Below are 10,916 nucleotides of genomic sequence, written 5' to 3' on the forward strand. Positions count from 1 at the left end.
AAATATCCTAGACGGAAAAAAGTTTTAGAAAATAATAGACTTTTTTTGTAGAAAGTATCTTTAACTTACATTTTAGATAATTCCAAAAAACATTTCTGTAGTATAAAATTCTTAAGCAACAACAAAACAGTTCGTAAAATGCTCGTGCAACAGTTTCTCTGTTAACGACTGTTTTCTCGTCACATATAAATTCTACACAGCTACAAGTGATAAAACGTTTTGCATTACTGTTTGTTTTTGCTTTTTTTTAATTTCGTGCAAGGCTACACGAGGGCTATCTGCGCTAGTTGCCCATAATTTAGCGGTGTAAGACTAGTGGGAAGGCAGCTAGTCATTAACACCCACCTCCGGCTACTCTTTACCAACGAATAGTGGGATTGACCGCGACATTATAGAGCCGTAACGGCTCAAATGGCGAGCATGTTTGATGCGACAGAGATTCGAAACCGCGATCCTCGGATTACGAGTCGAACGTCTTAACCCACCTGGCCATGCGGGTCTTTCATTACTGAAATGTATCGAAAAAGTTATTGTATTTACTTCAAAAACATACTTAGAAAAAAACCCTTCAGATTAAAGGAGTGTTCAACAGCTTTGTCCCACAATCTTCATAACTCATTGCTAATATTAAATTTATTAAGCAATAATTTTTCAAATTAAATCCAATACCAACATTTTCATTTTAAAAATATGTGTTCATAATATAGGTTGGAATTAAGAACAAAACCACACAATGGGCTACCTGTCCTCTACCCATCACGGGTATCGAAACTCAGTTTTTAGAGGTGTGAGTTTGTAGACATACCACTTATAATACAGTAAAAGAACAAACACATATATGGTCTAACAATGTCATTTAACTTTAGTTGTTTTTGTTTTATCCGTGTCATACAGACATCTGTTTACGCAAAAAGTATAATTACTTCATATTTTGAAAATTTAAAATTAAAAGGCAAGCAGTAGCTCTGCCTATGTATGAATGGTTCAGATTGTTCATCGAAATGGAATTTCAAATATCTCCTTAATAGGCTATCAGAACAACACAACAGTATACAGTTACAACAGAAAGTGTTCGTACCCTTTGGTCATGAGTAGTTTTTTCCTCGTTATTTAAAAGGTATCATGACTAAGGTAATAAAAGTAATGTACATTATTTTTATGTAAATTGAATGAAAAATAAACTCTTTATAAACAAATAACCAAACATAGGAGAGGAAGAAAATGTTCGTGTGTATATTGTTTCCTTTTATATATTTTTTCTGCTTATTTCTTATCACATAATAACTCAAACACCAAAACAATAGTATCAACCAATTTCAATAAGGTGGCGTAGTTTCAAATGAAGTATTCGATTTTATAAGTTGTAAAGTAGTAATAACAATTTTAATATTTTTTTTAAATCATAATTCTATTACAAACGATGTCATCATTATCTCTTGAGGCTAGCTTTGTTTTCGACATCTGGTGGTCTTTCAAAGAACTTATGTACGAGATGTGACAGGAATTACAGTCAATAACACCAGGTAACACAAATGTTATTTTTTAATTGTTTGTGTTGTAAAAGTGCAGAAAATGGGCATTATTCCCTTCAAACTTTGCTTTTGTGACGTGGAAAATGAAATTTAAAAATTAACCAATTTTTTATGAAAAAACGGGCAAATTTGCAGATTTTCACTTGCATGAGGTCCAAATAAAACAACATACCAGTCAAGAGTTACATGTATTGACACTAACGTTTATACAAAATGTTTAGAAGTGAGTAGGTTTCGAGATTTGCGACTGAAATGTGAATCACTTTCACGTATCAGCCCTCAAATATAGTCTCTCATCATGTTTTTGTTATACGCTCCCAGGTCAAAAAGCAAAGTTTGAAGACAAAAATAGGTCTTTTCCATTTACTTTACTCATAAGCAATTAGGAAATAACACTTTCTACCCAGGAGCAAGAAAAAGTATTTTTTTTTTACACAGTGTAATATACAAGCAATAAATATCAAAGTTGGATCTTCATTATACACAGAAAGTGGTTAAAAATAAAATCTTCTCATAACCTGTTAAACACTGTATTAAGAAAAGCAATATAAAACTTTCCATAAAAGGAAGTAAATGTAGGGACGGCTAATATAAAGTTAGGATGATTCAAATGCCATCCTTACAATGTTATTTATATTGAATACGCGATATTGGCCATCCAGTTATTTTCTTTTCCGAAAATATTTTTTCTCTATTTCTTCGTTTGATAAAGCGAAGCATTCAGACTGAGTTGAACTTTGAGTCTTTTATTTCACAACTGAGATTAAATAGTTTAAGTCAGCTTCGAATGTATTTTTTCATGTAATATATATAATCTAAGGTTCATTAATTGAAGAAGAAAGATTTCAGGAAGTGGATAGTTTGAGTGGCGTCAGGATCCTGAGAAGCTGTAAAAACAAAAAAAAAGCTTTATCAAGTTCTGTGTCACCTGAGTTGAAACACAGCAAAATAAGTGATTCGGTTAATTTCAAGTGATAATTAAAGTGTCTGGCGAGGCTTAAGTTTTTAGTACTTATAAAACTGCACTTTTAATAATTAACACCTGTGTTAAATGATTTATTGTACCTCTTTATATGACCCTGGTTTATAAACGTAGTTCTTCATGTGTAACTAATAACGTTCAAAGCCTGTCCTCTTTTTAATTATCCCTTTTTATTAGTTTAAAGCTAAAAGAAAGTTAATTGTTGCGAATGTTTGAGTTGCTTCAAGCACCTTTATCTTACAATTGATAAGAATTAAAAAACAATTGTTGGTGGGCTATCTGCACCTAATTTAGCATTGTAAGACAAGAAAGAATGCAGCTAGTCATCACAACCCACCATGAACTCTTGGACTACTCTTTTACCAATGAAGAGTGAGACTGACCGTCACATTATAACGTCCCACGCCTGGAAGCGCAAGCATATTTGAAGGGAAGGGAATCAAACCCGCGACCCTTGGATTACGATTCGAATGCCTTAACCACCTGGCCATGTCGGGCCTCAATATTAACTGATCAAACGTTCATTTTTTCACATAAATTACTCAAAGGTATGTTAATTTTGAATTTTGCACAAAGCTATACGAGGGCTACCAGCGCTAGCCGTCCCTAACTTAGTAGTCCAAAACTAGAGAAAAGTCAGATAGTCATCACCACCCTCCGCGAGCGATCACGAGTTCAGTTATTTAACTACCTGGCCATGCCGGGCCTCAACATTAACTGACCAACCGTTCATTTGTTTTTCATGTAAATTACTGAAAGGATTGTTAATTTTAAATTTTGCACAAAGCTACACGAGTTCTACCTGAGCTAGCCGTCCCTAATTTAGCAGTGTAAAACTAGAGAAAAGTCAGATAGCCATCATCACCCACCGCGAGCGATTACGAGTCGAGTGATTTAACCACCTGGCCATGCCGGGCCGAGTTCTGAATAAACATTGAGAACGTGTACTTTCGAACTGTTAACTTTAAACGCACTGATGGTTCAATAAGTTTATTTTTAAAATCCCAAATAATTGTTCAGTCTTTCTTTCCTCATTAATAAATCTCAACAAGCTTTCCAAATCTAATTCTAATTACTTAACAGCCATTTTACTTACCTGGATAAAAGTTAATCATGGCCTTTATATTGAAATTTTCCATTTCTTTAGACGCTCTGGTACCAAACTGCACGCTATACCTTTAACTATAACCACTTCTTAACTGGCCGTCAAGTCCTGCTCCACTTTCGCTTATTCGATTCCACTCGGTGGACTCAGCAGATAGCCCGATGTCGCTTTGCTATAAGAAAAAACAAACACACACTATCTGTTATAAAACTTGTGACATAATAAAACAGGGGCAGCAAAGGAAACATAAATATATAAGTGAACATATATTCATTGACAAAAATGCTTTGTTCCTGTTGACATAACCCTTAACCAGATTGTGGTGCTGGACTGTACAGGACAGTTCAGTTGGTTGTTTAAAGTTATGTACAAACCTACAGAAGGGTCTACTTTGGATATGCCTTCCACGAGTATCGAAACGTTTAGTATCCTGCAACATTATATAAAATATAATTGGGGATTAGGGGGTAGGATGGTTGATTCTTCCGAGAAAAGGCCTAATATGCTAAACTTTGTATCTTCTTTTGATAAAAAGTCGTATTTTGTATTATCATAAGAAGATATATCTAAAAAAATTCAAACTCAACTTTTACAACGAAGTATATGAATTCTAAGTGTGATTTATGTTCTGACGTCAAGTATTAAGAATGACAGATTTAGTTTTTTCGGACATTCCAATAAGTTTATTAGGATATGCAGATACTATTACTAAATCAACAGGCCAGTCTAATAAATTGTAGCAGAGATGTTTTGAAATCAACCATATGAGAGTATCGTATAATGAATGATATAACTTTAAAGTAACACCTAAAACTTTGTGTGTTAGGCTTAACTAAGCCTGTTAAATTTGACTGAGCCTTCACATTTCACAAAATTAAAAGTAAAGGTTTTACACAGTGGCAATATGTAGTTTTGAAGGAAATCGAAACTGAAGTCAAGTTGTTTACATAGATATCAGTTGTCACACTAAGACTTCTACTCATTACTTCCTAGTACACTCTAGGCCATTGACATTCTTCTAGACGTCTAAAAGTATTCGACCCTTAAACGCAAACAAGATGCTGAAAACTCCATGTCTCAAGTTACATCAATAAAGACTGTTTTTAAATGTATCTAAAACTGCTTTTCTCGTGTCTTCAAACAGAAATGAGATCCTAACAAACATGGAAACGCCTTTAAGCAATGTTTCAGATTCATTTGTACACGATTCTTTTGAATATGATATGCATCTTGAAGAGTATATGTTTTGGAACTAATTGAGAAATACTTTTATAATTTACATCACAAATGACGTCAAAATACGAGAAAAATAGCATCGAATTATCTCAAAGATAAGTCATTTTTATTAACAAGTGTGTTTTTTTCTTGGTTTCTAGCAACACTTAAACATAAGCATCAAGTGAATTGCTATATAAAGAGAGAAACAACGAAGATTAAAACAACTTAAAATCGTCAACTGGTAATCTAAATCGTTAAAATCATGTTTATCAAAATTGAACAAACTCAAGACAATTTCAACTGGTTTATAAATCTATTTGAGTATTTCAATATTTTTATTTCTGAGAAACAAATTGAATGCACAAATAAAAAGGTTAAAAACAAGAAAAAAAATCATAGTTTATACATTGTTAACCATTTTACCATAATGTCTTGAGTGTTCAGATTAGATTTTAACATGAAACATTTGTACATAATAATTCGTGAGTTACTTTAAAAAATTAATATGAGGTCATGAGGGATGAAATTTTGTAATCAAAGGTCAAGAATTCTGGTCTCATTGAGGCAAAATAATATAATATTTAAATATTATATGAAGGTTAAACATAGATTATTTTAAGCGTTTGGATATATATGTCCATGGTTTATTTTTGTTACCCGTTCTAAAGATTGTACTGAAGGATGTTTTTATCACTGGAGATTATTCTGGGGTCAAAGAGATTATTCTAATTGATTTTATTATTGTAGAAGTTAAATATTGATTTTCTTTTGCTTGCTTAAACATAAGATAAGTGAATAAAACTGACAGATAAAAAATTATTTGACACGTCTAAGTGAACACTTTCTGGTATAAGTAGAAGTGTCAATTTATTATTTATTATCCGCCGTCTAATTCCAGTGGCACACCGGTATGCCTGCAGACCTACACCACTAAAAACCGGTTTTCAATATCTGTAATTTTCAGAGCACAAATAACCTGTTGTATATCTTCTGGTTAATTCCAAACAACAAACTATTATTGAGAAAACGAAACATTTCTTTTTTCTCTACTTACCCTGAAAACGAAAATAATAAAGAAATAAGGAAAATAAATTACTCCCATGTAAATGTTATTTTATAAACACTGAAGTATTCATTTTTGTCCATGTGACTAATGTAGTTGGATCAACCTTAAAAAGGCACTTGCAGTTAGGGGTATTAAAATGTATGCGTTGGAAAGCTGAGAAGAAAAGGCGGATAATGTACACTGGAGTGAAATAACAGTGATGACATGATTAAATTTTCGTTTGTTTATTTTTCGAAACTTTCTGAAAATAATGCTTTTTTTTTAATTAATTTTTCAGAGTGAAGAATTTGCTTAATGACCGAGTTCATTATCTAAAGGGTTGAAATTCTATTTAAAACTATTTGTACGTATCAATTAGTTGGACACTTGCCCATTGAAGACTCATTTTTTTCTTTTATCTTCTTCTGTGAAATGTGATAGCTACGTCAATGACTACTTGTTCAAACTGAGCAACGAAAGAAAACAAGTTCAGACGAACTAAAATAACCGATTGAGAAACTGGAATATGTACATAAGTGATTAAACAAATACTGTTAGTAACATTAAATAAATGAAAATATTTTCTCATTGCTTCTGAACAATAGAAACAAAGATATGCAATTTAGTTTACCAATTTTTTAAAGAAATATTATGGAACAAATTATCTTTATTTCTGCATCCGGTAAGTACAGCGGTATGTCTCCGGATTTACAACGCTAAAATCAGCGGTTCGATTCCCCTCGGTGGGCTAAGCAGATAGCCCTTTGTGGCTTTGCCATACGAAAAACAAACAAACAATCTTTATTTCTTTATGAAGCTGTAATAAGCTTATGCTGCTTTTGTTTGCCGTTCTATATAAAGTTTTTACATAATATCTACCTGTTTTCCACTTACTGTGGGTTTCGATGTCTGGATTTTAACGTTATAAGCTATCAGATTTAAGCAAAAAGTCGATGTGGTATTAATAATCATAACATTAATATAAACAATGAATAAAAAAATCTTTATTTCCCTCCAAGTAAAACAAACCTACGTAAGTTATTACTTTTACGCTTGTTTTGGTTTTTCTAATGTTTACTTCTTTATTTATTATTATAAACAAACAATATAATGAAAATGTAGCAGTTATAAGCAAACAACAGCAAACAAATCTATTTGTTATAAACAAAGAATACAATACAAATGTACCAGTGATAAGAAAACAAAAAAAAGCAAATCTCCTTGTTATAATAACTGATATAAAATAAATATACTGATCATAAACAAACAATATAAAAGAAATCTATTCATCATAAACAAACAATATAAAACAAATCTACTTATCATAAACAAACAATATAAAGGAAATCTACTTATCATAAACAAATAATATAAAACAAATATATTTATCATGAACAAAGAATATAAAACAAATCTACTTATCACAGATAAATAATTATATAACAAATCTATTTATCACAAACAAATAATATAAAACAAATCTGATGACCATAAACAAACAACATAAAACAAACCAACTTAATGATCTTTATTTCAAAGGTATTAAAACAATGTTTGGTGACTTTTGAACACAAGCACAAACAATGGGTGATCTCCATTCTGTACACAGATTGGAACAAGGCTCCGAATTTTAGCATTTTAAGTTGAAATTTACTTCTAACAAACATGCAACAAAATAAGAAAATTATAATGATCCACGATTATGATAATTATAAAATTAAAAGAAAAGAGTTAATTGATAAAATATACACAAAACAGAAAAAAATAGTCCAAGACAAGCTCAATAACAAAATTATCAGAGCGACTAAAGGCTCTCAAAGTCTCAAAATATGAATCATAATTCATGTTATAGATGAAAGAAAATGTAACACGATATAGGTGAAAAACGTCTGTGACAGTTAAAATTCCCTTTTTTTTTCTTGACTCGTAATCTGAGGATCGCGGTTTCGAGTCCGCGTCAAACCAAAATTCTCGTCCTTTCAGCCGTGGGGGCGTTATAATGTGACGATCAATCCCATTATTCGTTGGTAAAAGAGTAGCCCAAGAGTTGGCGATAGGTGGTGATGACTATCCTCATCTGTCAATCTCACACTGCTAAAGTAGGAACGGCGAGCGCAGATAGCTCTCGAGTAGCTTTGCGCGAAAATTCAAACCAACCCTTGTTATATGATACTCACGGTACTAGATAATTTTGTGTGCCTCACATTCACAAGTTTTTTTACCTATATAATAAAACTCTCTTCAACTTGTATTGCTCAGACAGTTTTGTTCGTCTAAAGTATGGTATGAAGGTATGTTTCAATTAAAAACTATTACTAAAAGAATGTAAAAAATTACGTTACTTTTTACATTTAACCTACTTATTGTGACCTGTGATTGATGTGAAAGACGCTTAACGTGGCTTAATTAAAGTTAATGTTGTCAAGTTCATAAGACATGTATATAATAAAACTTTTGAGGAATTATTCAGCTGTATTTATATCAACATATCTATGTTAGTGTAATGTGTAAAGTTTGGTTTGTTTTGAATTTCGCACAAAGATACTCGAGGGTTATCTGCGCTAGCCGTCCCTAATTTAGCAGTATAAGACTAGAGGGAAGGCAGCTAGTCATCACCACCCATCGTCAACTCTTGGGCTGCTCTTATACCAACGCATAGTGGGATTGACCGTCACGTTATAACGACCCTAGTTTCGAAAGAGAGAGTAAGTTTGGTGTGACGGGATTCAAACCCTCGACTCTGATATTACGAGTCGAGCGCCCTAACCACTTGGCCATGCCAGGCTGATCTACTTTTATTTAAATTATTAAAAAGCAAGACAACATGAAGTACAAACAATAAATATTTTATTAAACACGTAGATATGGCGTGATCTGATGGATAGGTAACGTTCGACTACTACATAATGTGCTTGTCTCGAATTCCAAACACGACTATCGAACATGTTCACCTTCTCAGCACATGGGAGCGTTATAACATAATGGTCAATTTCACTATTGTTTCGTAAAAGAATAGCCCAATAGTTGGTGATGGGTGGTGTTGACCAGTTGCCTACCCTCGGTCTATTACTGCTAAATAAGGGAGAGCTAGCGTTGTAGCCCTCAACTAGCAAAGCGCGAAATTCAAAACAAACCAACAGGCTTTGGATGTTTGTCCACAAACACAAATTGAAAACACCTGTTACAATTCATCGAGGATAATAACATAGCAATGTTAAATAACAGAACACCTACTTATACTTCGTGTGATATAAATACAAGTTATATCTTAGATATCTGCCTCACCTCCTTTAATATCAGACAAAAGTTATTAAATTTTAATGTGAGAAAAGATGCAGACAGTGATCATCTACCTGTTTGATGTGCTTTCAATCTTGCTTCCCATAAAGATAAAACCTTTAAACAAGACAGATTCGAGTACAAAAAAGCCAATTGGCTAGAATATCAAAGAGAATTAGAGAACATATTACCAGATAACATTAAATATACAACCTATAAGAAATCAGAAATCGACAGCTATAGTCAAATAATTACGGAGTGCCAACAAAAAAACAGCAACGTATACTATACCAAAGCAACAACATAAAACAATTAATAACGCATGGAAACCAAACAAAGAACAAATAACTTTGATAAAACAACGAATACAATTAAGAAGACAGTTCATGGTAAAAAGAGATATGGAAATAAAAAAACTCAAATAAACAGTATCACAAATAAAATCAGAACTGAAATTAAATTGTTAAAATAAGAAAAATGGGATAACTTCTGCTCTCAACTAAATAAAAAAACCGAACATAGGATGTTTCGGTCACACCCAACCCTTGAACATAATAACACCTTAGCGCACATTAACAAAGTTCAAACAACTACAAATCACTTCTAAACCATAATGTCCCAGACTGAAAAAATATTTTTATAATACAGTAAACATTCATGCAACAAATAACACAGAGATATACGAACCATATTTCCCAGTAAATATTAACAGCAATAACACCATTAACACAGATGACTATAGCAATCTATTGCTCATCACAAAAGTCACCCTAACAGAACTCAAACAAGGATTTAAGAACTCAAAAAACAAATCCCCAGGAAATGACAGCATACAAGCAATTCTCATCAAAATGGCACTCGGAAATTATTGGATCATCTGATAGCAATCTTTAATTTATCACTTCACTCTGGCTACATCCCAGTTTCTTGGTAGCAAGCTAATATATTAATGTTCCATAACGAAGGTAAGCCAGTCAATAAACCACAGAGTTATCGACCAATCAACCTAACCAGCTGTGTAGGCAAAATTCTTGAACGAATAATCAGTAACAGTCTCGACATTTTTGAAAGAAACATCAAAATTACTTGAGGAACAAAACGGATTCAGAAAATTTAGACAAACGACAGATCATTTAGTTAGATTAACTGAAACAATAATGAATAGCTTTGATAAAGAAGAATGCACTGTCGCTTGCTTCCTCGACCTCATGAAGACATTCATCACTGTATGGCACAATGGTCTCCTGTTCCGTATGAGTGAAATGGGACGATCGCGTGGAGTTATTTCCTGGCTCTCTAACTGTTTGAAAAACAGACCATGTAAAGTAAATGTAGATGGAACTTTCTCGGAGTATTTCACACTAGAAGCTGGCGTCCGTGAAGGAGGAGTGGCTCGCCCTATTCTCTTCACCATGTGTGTCAATAATATGCCACTTAAAGATCCAAATCATGGACACTCGTCGCAGTTCGCAGATCATGTAGCAATCTGGAAAAGTTCCCCAACACCAGCAATAGCAGCCACAAACATACAACCGCAACTAAACAGAATATGCGAGTATTGACAAAAATATAGAATCAAAATAAACACAGCAAAAACACAACTCGCGATATTTCCAAAGTCAACGAAACAATACAAAGCACAACCAGAGATTTACATGAATGGAGCACTTTACCAGACTGCTATATCTAAAAAATTCCTAGGATTAACGCATGATTCTAAATTTATCTGGACAAACCATGTAAATAATATAAAAA

At 32.9% G+C, this 10,916-nt stretch overlaps 1 long non-coding RNA gene across 3 annotated transcripts; it reads right to left on the minus strand.

Annotated features, from left to right (window-relative positions):
• Positions 1 to 1,941: 1,941 nt before the first annotated feature.
• LOC143254128 (uncharacterized) lies at positions 1,942 to 10,303 on the minus strand. 3 transcript variants are annotated; one of them, XR_013029966.1, is made up of 3 exons: positions 9,849 to 10,303; positions 3,611 to 3,791; positions 1,942 to 2,419 (listed from the first exon to the last, which is right to left on the minus strand). It is a non-coding gene; the product is annotated as an uncharacterized LOC143254128 (long non-coding RNA). The 3 variants fall into 3 exon arrangements; XR_013029965.1 differs by lacking the exon at positions 9,849 to 10,303 and adding an exon at positions 4,567 to 4,743; XR_013029964.1 differs by lacking the exon at positions 9,849 to 10,303 and adding an exon at positions 3,994 to 4,191.
• Between the last annotated feature and the right edge of the window lie 613 nt (positions 10,304 to 10,916).

Source organism: Tachypleus tridentatus, chromosome 6, assembly GCF_004210375.1.
Source record: "Tachypleus tridentatus isolate NWPU-2018 chromosome 6, ASM421037v1, whole genome shotgun sequence".
In the NCBI taxonomy this organism is placed as follows: domain Eukaryota; kingdom Metazoa; phylum Arthropoda; class Merostomata; order Xiphosura; family Limulidae; genus Tachypleus; species Tachypleus tridentatus.